The following is a 13,127-nucleotide window of genomic DNA, read 5'->3' on the forward strand; positions in this document are numbered from 1 at the left end:
CGTTCTGCTCTTTCTATACAAGTTGGGAGCCTTCCCAAAGCTCAGGGAGTTAATAATACCAACAGCAAACTTTTAAACCCAACGGATCATCCTGTCTATCTTTAGCAAGTATTTTTGCTAAAAGCAGGGAGGAATCTGTACTGAGTTGGAAGATAAACCCCTATCTCTCAGATCCCACTTTGTACCTGAATCACAAGCCCACAACTGTGGCTTAATCCAATCGCTCTGTGAACCTGATAGATTTTCTACCAAACTTCTCCCTTCAAAACCAGGCAAGAAGACAACAGGAAGAACACTGTTGGGGCCTCGAAGTCAGAGACACCATAATTTTACACTAGAAAGATGCAGGGCTTGGGATTTGACAAGTATTTTTGCCAAGAGTTGTATTCCTCACACAGATGTGACGGGGTTGAAGCAGATTGGGCCAAGAGACTGCAAGTTCAGTGCTGTCTTGTAGGTATGGTTCCTCTTTGCATCCTCACCCAAACCCCAGACAAGGAATAGAACGGAAGAAACTCAACATAAGAAGGGCAGTCAGGGTACATCTCAATCACGTAATCAATAGGATGTTTGACAGCTTTATTAATCTTTTATCACCCACGAGTTAAGGATAACAAAATGTCTGAGGCAGCCATTGTCAAATGGCTCAAGGTTTGCATCAAAGAAGCCTATTAAGCAGGAAAAGCTATTACTCTTGTAATAAATATGTGACAGGGGAGAGCTGGTAAGAGATTGGGGCCAGGAAAAATGGTTTAGTCAAATATGTCGGGTCACAGTGACAAAAGGTTAACGCCCTGTCACATGTTGGTAGCCACCGAATTCAACACCTCCAGCAAGGCTCCCTCTCCTCTGAGGTACAGTAACCACAGATGCTTTAATGATCTTACATAGGAAGGAATATGTAAAGCAGCTTAAGTCTCATTCTCTAGCTATTACAAGCTTGATCTCCTAGAATTAGACAGAAACTTTAATCGCTGTCTCACTGCTGTGATTTGCAAGCTCACACGTGAGTTTCTTCTTCCTTGCCAGGGATTAATTTTGCTGTTTGGTGACATCCCATTGCAAGAGTGGACAAGGAGAGCAAGAAAGGTACTCCACATAGATGGTAATTCTTCTTCCTGAGCATCGCCCAGCGGGCCAGTCACCTATTGACAGAGCTGGGTTAGGGCAGAGCTTCCAAGAGAAACACTTACTATCAAACTGCAAACAAAAAGGGAAGTTTGATCTACCGTGGCTGTAAGCTGTCACTCAAAAGTATTTCTGCCTTCAAAGTCTGGTTTCAAGCAGCAAGAGCTGACATCTACTCTTCCTCCCTGCACGGGGGAGACAGAAGGGAACCTCCTGTGGGAGAGCCAGGCAGACCTGGCCGAGGAGAAGCGGGCAGCGTGGGAAGGCAGCGCGGTGCCACGTCCCACTGGGCCCAGAACGCCTCTCGGGGTCTGCGCTTGAGCCCATGGACCCACCTCTGCAAGCCAAAGGCACATAAATCTCCGCAACTGCTGCCCGTTGTCTGGCCACCACTGGAGACGAAGGTCTGGGCCACAGGTCAAGCGTCCTATTCCCCAAAGTCATCTTTTGGCCACGAAGCCAGGAGCACTGACCAGCTCGCCCCCCCCCCCCCCAAACCTCTGTGCTAGGATGACTTTCTTCAGCTGTCCCCCCCCCCCCCCCCCCCCCGCCGTGACCTCTCGGCCCTTGGGGCAGACAGAAGAGCACCCCGGCACCCCGGGGCGCGGAGGACGGGGAGACACAAGAAAGGTGTTGCCGGGGGTCGGGGGGGTGGGTTAAGGGAGAGGGGGGTGGGCAGCGAATTGGGAACCGCAGCCCCTCACACCCCCTCCCCGCGCACCCTGCGGAGCGCCGGGAAAGAAGAGCCGGTGCTGCTGGGGGGCGGGGGAGACCCCATCGTGGCGAGGGGGGAATGGGGACCCCCCCCTCCGGGCACCGCCTCCTGCCCCCGGGCCGGGCGGGGCGGGGGGGCTCCCAGGCGCGGGTGCGCCGCGCCCCGCTATTAGGGGGAATGCGGTAGCGCGGTGGCTGCAGGGGACTGGCGCTGCCGCTGCGCGGAGGGAACCGCGGATCTGCTCGCCGGGGAGCCGCGGCAGCCGGCGTAGGCTCCGCGCCCAGCAGCGGGAGCTCAGGGACGGGAAGGGGGCGCGCACCCCTCCGCCGGAGGAGAAGAAGGAGGAGGAAGATGAGCGGGGCGCAGCGGGGAGCGGCGCCGGCTGCAGGTAGGAGGAGGCGGCGGGGAGGCGCGGAGCCAACCGCGGGGCTGCGCGGGAGCGGCCGCGGGGCTGCGCGGAGGAGGGGAGTCGCCCATGGCCTCCTCGTCTTGCCCCCCCTCCGCGGTGCCGCCTTACGCGGGTCGGGGGGGGGTGGTGGTGGTGTCCCGGCTCTCCGTGGGAGAGACCCCGCGTAACTCAGCGCGGAGCGGCGGTGGCGGACTTGAGCGCAAAGTTTTGTCTGCCGGGAGGGAGGCGCTGGCGCGGCGGGCGGCGGCGGAGGAGCCGCCGAGGAGGCGGGGAGGGATGCCCGTCCAGCCCGGAGCCGCCGCGGCTGCCGGCGGGGGCGAAGTCGGCGACAACTGCGCGATCGGGACGTGCGAGCGGCGAGCGGCGGCTGTGCCGGGAGAGCCCGCGGGCTCGGCGGCCTGGGGGATCCTTTAACACTTCCAGAGCCGGGCAAAGCCAACTTAGGGCTGCAGCCGGCATCTTCGCGGCCGTGGTGGGAGTGAACGTGAGACACGGGTTTCTTTCTTATTTTCGCGTGTGTGGGGGACTCTTCGGCGGGGTTTGCCTTCCATCCACCTCTGCCTGCGCAGCCTGCGAGGAGCAACTTGAACCAGCTGGCCCCTGTTGGTTTAGTATTTGCAACCCCAATAAATATTTTCTCGCCCTTCAGCCTTTTTCTCAACGCCTTCTTATAACGGAGATGATTAATCAGTTAGGTTAGTGGCCAATTAGGCGTAACCTTGTAGGAAAATAATTATGGAAGGATAGATGGGGTTTGAGTACTGATGTGATACAGTATACACCCAGCTTTTGGTAGCTGTTTCCCAATGTGTGTTCTTAATTGTGAATGAAAATCAAAGTGTAATGACAAATATGTTGTTACTTCTAGTGGAAGAATATAATTTTATTTGCCAGTGACATATATGGCAGCTTTAAACTAAAGGGGGTGTGTGTGTGTGTGTTAGAGAGGGGCTAGTTTTCCTGGTCAGTCACAAAATGTTTTTCTCCCTTCTAAATGTGGTCTTTCCAGTGCTGCTGGTTGCTTTGAATGTTTGGTTTGCAGAAATGAATTTCATTTCAGTGCCCTAGGAGTCTCATGAGAAGAGGTGCGCTGCTATGGCTTTTGAGGGATAGTAGTTTTAACTGATCTTGTTAAATAATGCTATTATTAAATGAGTGCAAATTGAAGCAAATGCATTTTTCATTGCCCACAAGTTGTGTTTCCGAGCTAAATTTCTTTTTATGACTAGAGAGGCTTTTGCACTGCAGTGTTACAATACAGCCATATTAAAAAGGTCCTTGGAACAAATAACCCTCTAACGCTGCAGCTACATTTTCAGTAGACTTCAGTAGTTCTGTGGGAAATAATTATGTTAGAATTAAGGAATCTGGGCTGAATTGATTGTGCTTTTTTAATCGTGGTGTTAAACTGCTTATAGGTATTCATGTGAGTGGTAAATCTAAACCCAAAATCTAAAAAAAAGGAAAACCCCCAAACCCAAAGCTTTAATTTGAATTAAATAATTTTTCTCTCTTTTTTGCAACAGGTTCTTCTAGTCTTCTTTTTTTTTTTTTTTTTTTCCCCCTCCCCTTCTGTCTTCCTTTAACTGACAGTGAGGTCTCCTGCTTGAATGTATTTTCTTAACCAAGTAGGGTGCAGTGGTACATGATACCATCATTCTCTTCTGTGTATGGCTTACTCTATCTGTGATACTGCAAGGAAAACTAGAGATAAAAGGGAAAACGATTCCTGAGGTTGATGGTGTTGGCAAATTGAGTGATGAAGGTTTATTCTGAGGAACCCCAACACATTTTAGATGGTGGTTTCTGTGGGATGTGATGCTGAAATCGCAGCACAGGTCAGCACGCAGCCTTCAGTGATCTAGCACCAAATTCTCTGGTGCGTACTTGGAAGGTGTGAAAAGCAGACATGGGAGTAAGCTGCTTACCTTCTAATGTCAATATTTGGTGCTAAAAATTTAATTTTGAGTAGAAGACAAGCAGGTTGCTTACTTCTAACTGCAGCTCTTCGTTATTGGTTTTTGTTTGCTCTAGTAAACAAACATATTCTTAAAATTGAATTAAATGTATAAATTGCTTGAACTGGAGAGGGGGAGAGAGACTCTGTTTAGTTAAAATAATAAATAAAAAATTCAAATATTGTGGCACTGAGTGGCTGAAGTACAGCTTTGGCCCCAATCACTCCAGCGGTGCTCTGGGCAAACCCTCCGTGTCCAGCCCCCTTCTCCAGGGTTGGAGGATGGAAGTGCTCGGGGTGACTTGAGGGGTGACGCCTGCTTGACTGACAGATGCTTATTGCGGAGCAGCACCCGGTGCTCTCTAATTTTGCCTCTGTAATGATTTCCTCCAGCGAGCTGACAGAGAATTAAAATGTTTACAGTCAGATTTTGGAAGGGTTTATCAGGATGCAGAAGGAAGGGTAGGGAAATCCTTCCATTTTTAGATCTCTGTAATCCCAAGCTTCTGTTCTTGTAGTCACACTAATTTTTTATTGATCATTGTGGCAGTGACTACTGTGTTTCAGAGCATGGTAATGCTAACGTTTCCACTCCAGATAGAGTAGTCTTAAAAAAAAAAAAAAAAAGAAAAAAAGAAAAAAAGAAAGCGAGAAGGAAGGAGTGGCTAAAAGAGACATCTTATTCCAGTCTTTTTTTCAGGTTGCTCATGAAACTGAGGCCATTGATGAACAGTTGTATACTTTTGAAATTAAATTTCAGTGAAAGGACAAAGCTTTCAATCCTGTTTACTGTAGAAATGCCAGGTAATCTTGAGCACTGCTTATCATAGGATAAGGATGCAAACTTCACTGTTCTCCAGATCAAGCCCATTTCTCTACTGGAGTAAAACTATGGGAATAGATGAGTATATGGTTGAGGGTGGATATCGTTTCCCCTGTTGATGTCAACTTTTGTGTGCAAAAGGAGCTGAGCTGGAGTCCAGACTGGTACCCAGAATGGCAGTACATGAGCAACAGAAAATTTGAGTCAGTCACTTCTGATGATCAGCTTTCTCCTTATCAACTTCATATGTGCGCCGCAGATCAGGAACACAGGCTATGTTTTTTAACCATCTGATTCTGACATAAAATTCCTTTGCAGATCCATCTGTGCTCGTCAGCTTGTGCCTGATATTCACCCTCTGGTACCAACCTTTAATTTCACCAGTCAATTTCACACCTTAGTACTGGGAGTGTTTGCCACTGAAGTAGGGTGCTATTGGAGGTCCCACATCACCCCCTTCCCCACTTTGTGTAGGGAATTAAGCATGATGCTGTGGCTAACCCAGCCTGGAGCTGGCAGATCTGGATGCTTTCACAGTGACACCTATTAAGTGAATTCACTGTCTACAAGGGGGAAAGGAGGAAGGTTATGATACTCATGAGGAAATACCAAAATGAATATATTCTCTGTGTTCCCCTTTGATCTGATTGCAGGCTGACTACAGTCGCTCACTTGAATTTTTAAGGATGTCCTTGTGCTATCAGAGCTCTAAAGAATCAAGTAGGTGGCATGTTTGTGGTTTTATGCTTTAGCAGGGATGCAGAAGCAGGCTGGAAATAAAAACAAGCTGTTCTCAACTGTTGCTGAGCTCTTGGAAGAGGGAATGAAAAGTATTCTTTGGAGTAACCTGGATAGCAGATGGAAATGACCCTTTACACAGTGTCTATAAAACAGCACGTTGGATAAAATGGTCCTATTACAGGAAGTACAGAGGGCGAAAAACCTAAGCAGTCTTGACAATTGTTTTGGGATTGTTCTACAAGAAAATCAAAGGCTTGTCAGTTTTTGCTTTTATGCACATAAATCACCTTTGCTCCTCCTGTTTCATAAAATGCGTTGGGTCAGGACTTTTCAGTTTGCCTCTATGGTATTGTGAGTACTTAGAGTACACATAACAAACAACAGGAGATTCATATTTCACAGCACTTTCATTTTTCAGTGGTGTGCCAGGTTAAAGAACCTCCAACTTTCCTTTAAAATAGCGTGAAGATTGTGCAAGCCAGTTAAAAGCAAGGAGAATACATTCCGATATTCCTCTTTTATATCTGCAGATTGACGCATTCAACAGCCAACTTCTTTGATTCTTGCAACATTTAAACATGAGTTACTTTGTGGAAAAACACTGCATGAATATTTTCTCCTGTTTTAATGTAGCAGAGTTCTCTTGAAGTCGAAGCAACTGCATCTGGTTCCTTAAGCTGAGGATATGGCCCAGCAAAGGACTTTTCTAATTGGCAGGAGGGTGGGTTTGGTACCCTTACCCTTCCTTGCAGGGCAATATTTTAAAAAAAAACGTAAATCTTACTGACATCAGTGGGATTTCTCATTTGAAAAGTTAAATGCTCCTCAGTGAGAGGTGAGGGTATTACTTTGGCTCACAGGGCATTTTCTCTGACTAATGTATACAAAATGTATGTTGGGATTGCCCAATACTGATAATTCACGCACCTCTGGAGTGGAATACAGCAGCCATTCTGGGCTAGAAACATTATGCAGGAGGGGCTTAGGGAAGAGAAGTGAAGAAAAACTAATCCAATTGAAACTGCAAGGGGAATTTAGGAAGCAGAATGCAATTATCCGAGTTGGATATTGGCCAGGACATGTTAGTTAGCGTTTTTACTCTTGCAAGAATTGTCATGGGATCTTTAATGACGATGAATGGTCAGGGCTCTATTTTACATCTCATTTGAAGGCCTGGACTTCCATGTCGTCACGAGGATGAAGTGAATGCTTTGCCTTCCTTCAGGATGCGTTGCTTGAGTCAATGTGCTTTCCTCCCCACAGGCTCAAGGCTCTTGGGGCACACCTGCCTTGCAACTCCACGTGCCCAAGGGTTTTCATCACCTTGAGTTGCTAAACTGAAAGCAATTCAGACACCCAGCATTACTTGATATTTCCTTTCTACTTAACTTCCTTTTTGTGGAGTGGTAGGTAAAGGTGCTCTTACACCATCGCTTCTCCCTTCCTGGAATTTTGCCATGTTAGCAATAGTGGCTCTGTATGCATATTATTAGTTGCAGCATCTTCTAAACGCTATCGACCCGAGTTATCGTGGCATACATGACACAATGCACCTTGGTAGCTCTGGGTGGTCTTTATAGTGGATTGTATCAAGGAAGAGAAGTCATTGAAGTTGCTTGTTTCAGGGACTAATAAGGCACCTTTTTTTTTTTTTTTTTTTTATTTGGCAAGAGCACACATCAAAGCCCAGTTCCCATTCAGCTAACTGCGGTCTTCATATGGAGAAGTCCCCCTACAATTTGAGTTGGCCATGGCATATTTCCCCCTCCTTTCCATATTTCCCCCTCCTTTCCATATTTCCCCCTCCTTTCCATATTTCCCCCTCCTTTCCATATTTCCCCCTCCTTTCCATATTTCCCCCTCCTTTCCATATTTCCCCCTCCTTCCCGAAGCTCTAGTGTGTTGGTTCTTATTTCTCTCTCCTTCCCGAAGCTCTAGTGTGCTGGTTCTCTCCCCTGTTTTATGAGGACTGGTGGATGGAAGAATCATCTGTCAATAGTAAACAGATGATAAATCTTACTGAAACTGGTGTTTCAGGAGAAAGGAGTTGAGGTATAAGATATTTTCTTCTCTATAATCATGATTTTCCTTTTAGCTATCTGAACTTCAATGTGTTTGTGTTATTTGTTTTGTTTTTGTTTTTTTTTTTTTTTTTGAAAAGCGCCTCTTTTCTGTTAAAAGTCATTGTCTGGTTATGAATGTGTTTTAATATCAGTGTTTTTTGGTATTCAGGCTAGGAAAGCAGTAGGGTGACAGTATGCTTCTTGGGAAGAAGAGGCTTCATGTTACTTCGGAGGTTTAGGGATGGTGCGTTTGTTGTGACAGTAAAAATATGGTTCTAGGAACTTGGAGGATTGCTCTGCATCTACTGGGCTACCTTTTAGTCTGTTTATCAAAGTGCTTGCAGTCTGTCTTAGAGGTCATGAAGCAGTGGCAGATGCTGAGAGGTAAAATTAGATATGCATCCAGATTTTAATATATAATTTTATTAACAAAATATGAAGAGCAATGTAATAGCAGGTACTTTTTTTTTTTTTTCTTCTTTTCTTTTCTATTAGGAGACCTGTCCTGAGATTCTGTTCTCCTGCAGGCTGGTACATAAGGAGGCTGTGCTTCTAAGCTACCTCTGTCACTAATACTCATGTGCAACACAGATAATTAAAAGATAACATGGTTAATACTCTCCTTATAGTAAAGATTTTTCCTATTTATATAGAAATTTCCCCCCAAACTCTTATGATAACATCAATGTCAATAATTTAAAATGCTGATTCAAAATCACGCGAAATATACATTATGTATAAAGTCATACGTTTTGCATCCAAGGATTTCCTCTCTACATTTTCATGTGTTTGTGGACAGTTTAGATTGTTTTGTAGTCTGTGGAAGGATGGGTAATATCTACATCCATGTGTCTTGAATTTTTGGTGAAAAGTAAAGAGCTGATCACTCCAACCTGTGTTACACAGGCTTATGGTGCAGTTTCTGCAGAATTTGTGGAGTTTCACAGGGGCAGTCATGAGTGCTGGGGAGAGTCTCATCATTCTGTTACTGTCTGTCAGAGTAACATACAGGTGAGTTAATTATGCTGATCACCTCTTAGGATGTAAATCAGAATCCCAACTCTGAGCTTTTTAAGATGTTCAGAGTATGTGGAATGTAATGTTAAGGAACAGAATGAATCTTCATCGTGATCCAGAAGCCTTGGAGGAAACCACTCTTCCTTATCTTTGTAAAATAACAATGTCTTTGGTCCAGGGCTTCTTAGATGATTGTGTAAGGCCAGATTTTGTCCATCATAAATAAAGTGAATGGGCTTAGAGACTTCACATGTAAATGAAGTGCCCATTCCATCTGCCTCTGTGTGGCTTGACCCGCAAAATAACAACAAATGCTTCCACTGCTTGAAAGAATTTGATGAATATGTTATGTTGGCCAGGTGTAAAGCTGTGATCTGTGACATTTCATGCCTCATGTGGGCATTATGCTGTCATGCGGCACAGTGGGCTGCATTAATAGAGTCTTTGGGGATAAAGAGAGAGAGAATATGGACAGAAGCCGTTGTTAGGCAAAATAAATTATAGAGTAGCTCATCCAGTGTGAGAATTGTGAGTGATGTAGTTTCAAACATCATTTTTTCAGTAATTGTGCTGTTTGAATTGTGACCTACTTTAATAACATTCTATCATTTTTAATATTTCTTTATTCATTACATTTTATACACACTCAGGTGGTTTACTGCAAGCTGTGTGGAAATTACAATGAAGGTCAAGTGCTTTTTGTGAAGATAACTTGTTACTGAAAATATTAACTTGTTGTCATTATTGTTTTCCAACGGGAAATTTTATTTGTCTGGCGAATGAAGAGATGATGTCGGGCTTGTGTTAAAGTGTGTGATTACTGTCAATAGACCAAAGTCCCTCCAGTCATAGGTCTGAGATGTACATGATCACTGAACAAGTCTCACTTTAAATTGATCTGTTTTTCCCTACACTGTTAAGCTGGTACAGGCCTTTATCAGAAACATCTTTCAGATTAGGACCGGTTTATATAGATTTAATGTTTAAATGCCTTCAGTTAGCTGAAGCTAAACTGAAAATTGCAACTTTACTATTGAAATAACCATGCCTACACATGGCTTTTCAGCCTTTCAAATGAGCTTAAATTCATGCTTTAAATTCTATTAGTTCAATATTTTTCATGTGGAAAAGGCTTTGTGGCTTGGTCCACAGGAGGACTGTGTAGAGTTGGAGTCGAGCCTTGGTTAGGGTTGAGACTGTGCTCTCTATTGCTACTGCTGGTGTCACTTCAGTTAAATCACAAGTTCTCTATATCAGTTACCCAAGAAATGACCTTCCATCAGTTGCCCCATGGTTAGCAGACATGTAATTGTAAATTGTATGTGAGAACTTGGAAAAATGTGTCCTGGGACCAGGACATCAGGATCATCAGTTTCTCAAGTCATAATTCCACTTTGGTGCAGCATGCCTATTACTTGGCTTAGAGCTATGAAAAGACATACCACTTGAAAAAAAAAGAAAGCTTTTCAGCATCCCTGCTGTCTTTACAAAGCGTAACGGACATGTTGAATACTAACGCATCATTTCTTACACACTATCGAAATAGAGCAGTTCTATGTAAAGGTCAGCGGTGCTTAGTGTCTAAAATGTTCCAGTTTTTAGTATGCATATTTGAGGTTCCTCTTGGGAATCAAGTATAGAAAGTGTAGAAGGAAAACAGGAGGGTTGCAGTGAATTCACCATTTTGGCTGTTGCAGCAGATTGGGGTTGAAATGTTACTGTCTTTCTCATTGCATGACCAAAATTCTAGCCTGCTGGTTTGATGTGGTGGACCAAAAGGTTTCCTTGATCCAGAGCCAGAGAGATCTCAGTTTAGAAGTCATCAGTGTCTAATTTTCCTTCTGAGCTATGTAATTCAAATTCTCTGTAGTCATGTCTTTTAAGTATGATATGGAGGAAAACTGGAGTAATTAGGTAAGTATCCTGCTTTTAAAGGTTTTTAGACAAAGCTTTCATGTGTCTGTCTGTGTGTCTGTTCCCCCCCCCCCCCCCAGCATAAAAGAGAGCTAGTTAGGAGAAGTTAACAGGAGAAGGTTAGCCCAGAAAAGAGAGCACTTGTAATAGAGACCTGTTAAAACCATATGGAGAACTGAATAAGGAATTGTCTTTTCCAGTAAATTAAGGGAAGGGTGCCATATGACATGAGCAAGCAGCAGGTACAGAACAAATAAGGCACTCCACACAAGGTGGTGTTACGCAGGAAGGCTCATTGCCTTGGGATGTTGTGGGTGTAAAAGCTCACATAGACAAACAATCTTCTGGAAAAGTTTGTGGTAGAACTGAGGGCTAATGCATGAAGCGATACTGCTTCTGGAGTAGAAATGCCAGGTTCACAATTGTCTGGAGGCTGGAAATGTGTTCTGGTGAATTATCACAATATGTGTCTGCTCTTGGTGACTGCCAAAGAGTCAAGGTTACTGAATACAGGGCCAGCTGGCCCATTGCTCCGAGCCAGAAGGGCTGTCTTAGGTGTAGGTGAAGAACTTAGCCAAAAACCAGTGTAGAATATTACACCATCTCCTCTCCCCTGATGTCATCTGGGTTTCTCTTGAGTTAAAGGTGTTTGAGCTGGCTAGAGTATGGGAGATGGTAGAAGTTGTTTCTAAGAGACGGACATCTGTGTTGGAGTAAAGATGTTGAGTTCAAGCAAGGCACTGAGTATTGCAAAGGTGTAGAAAACTGGAGTAATTCCTTGTGCAGGTGATATGTATTTTACTGTAGTTTTAACCAGTGACTTTGATTTAAGGCTGTTATTTCACTTATTTGGTGATACATGCTCTACCCTTGCTGTTTGATAGTGTAATGATCTATCTGTTGGAGTTGGTTGTTCTTAGCAAATACTTGTGTTATGTATAGCTGTATTCATCTGTATCTGAAGCTTGTAAAGTGACCCAGAAGCATTTTAAATGAATATATTAAAAAAAAAAAAAAAAGCAGCAGCAAATAGTGTCCTGGTATAAAGTGTTGAAACGAGAACTTGGGAAGTGAATGTGCTCCCTGAAAGGAAAGCAAAGACAGACGAGGCTTGCAGAGGAGGCATGCTGTGTGTCAGCATGAGAGCCAAGTGAATTGCCTCAAAGACAGGTCAGTCCTACTCTTCCAACCTATTTCTCCACAAGCTGTGAATGTACTGGTTGTGATAGTTGGTGCTGGTCTGACCTAAGCACCAGAAGTTGAAATAAGATGATTCATGTGCAGCTTTGTCAAACAACCATTCTAGGTCCTGACTTAGTCTTTAAAACATCACCTTTTCAGTTTAAAAATCTTGCAAATTTAAACAATCTGGGCTTTTTTTGAGGTTAGAAACCATTATATTGCACTTAGGTCATGTTTAAACATGTTCCAAGCTCATGGGATGGAAACTCCAATTCAGGTTTATTGGAAGTGGAGAATCTTGGGTAATTGCTTGACTTCAGGAATTGGGGTTTAAGAAGAACACTAAATATCATGAGACTTGTGATAAAATCTTAAGAGTGGGCAACAGTGTATAAGCCACTGAACAGCTGTTGGATTGTAATTAGGTTTGATCACTATCAGCTTGAGCCACGTTTGCACAGGTTACCTAGACATGAAAAGACACGTGTCTCATTACCAGTTCCTTGAGCAACTCAGTCCTTTGATTGAACAGTTCCTTGATGATGGTGATATGGAGTGGTCAGGCATTTTTTTTTTCTTTCCTTTGCATTTTTTTCTCTTTCCCTTACAGCTTACTTTGCCCAAACTCAGGTTATCTAGTGCCTAGTCACAGGCCGGCATTCTTCCCATGTGGAGGAATGATCTAGGCTGAATGTCACTGTTGGTCCTGGAGGTTATGGTTTATCCAGTTCATTCTGATTCTGGAGACCAAGGAAATACTTTTAGTTCTAAATGGCTGTCTGTCTTTGAAATAGGTTGCTTTTCTGTGGAAATGCTTGTCTGTTCCTATAATTTTCTGTATACAAATTTTGAAGAAATAAAATATTAGACTCGTAGTAAGAATGCCACCTTGTTCAGGTTTCTAGGGTACAACATTTGTTAGTGGGAGGACCTGGAGTAGAGTTTATTAATAATTTCACTTATTACAGATTCCTGTTGTCGTCAGGTTATCACTTCAAGTGCAAATACACAGTGGAGTTTACACATGGCAACATTTAAAAAGCAAAGTTCAGATATTGTAATTGCAGTGGAATCATTTGGAATTATTTAATAAAAGAGCTGTACAAAAAGGTTCCTCTTACTCTAATTTCATTAATAATGTATTTTGCAATTGGCTGGGGCTGACAACTTTTCTTTCA

General features: G+C 43.8%; 1 protein-coding gene across 9 annotated transcripts in view; it reads left to right on the forward strand.

Moving 5' to 3' along the window:
* The first annotated feature begins 1,371 nt into the window (after nucleotides 1–1,371).
* DAB1 (DAB adaptor protein 1) overlaps nucleotides 1,372–13,127 on the forward strand; it is a 474,343-nt gene continuing 462,587 nt past the window's right edge. For 5 of the 9 annotated variants that reach the window (XM_074875936.1, XM_074875945.1, XM_074875946.1 and 2 more), the window contains exon 1: nucleotides 2,052–2,231. The gene's annotated coding sequence lies outside the window, so the exon portion shown is untranslated. Of the gene's footprint in view, nucleotides 1,546–2,051; nucleotides 2,232–2,630; nucleotides 2,737–13,127 lie in introns of those variants that run through there. The other 4 variants (XM_074875938.1, XM_074875941.1, XM_074875937.1 and 1 more) reach the window with 3 other exon arrangements.

Source organism: Strix uralensis, chromosome 8 (assembly GCF_047716275.1).
Source record: "Strix uralensis isolate ZFMK-TIS-50842 chromosome 8, bStrUra1, whole genome shotgun sequence".
NCBI lineage: Eukaryota > Metazoa > Chordata > Aves > Strigiformes > Strigidae > Strix > Strix uralensis.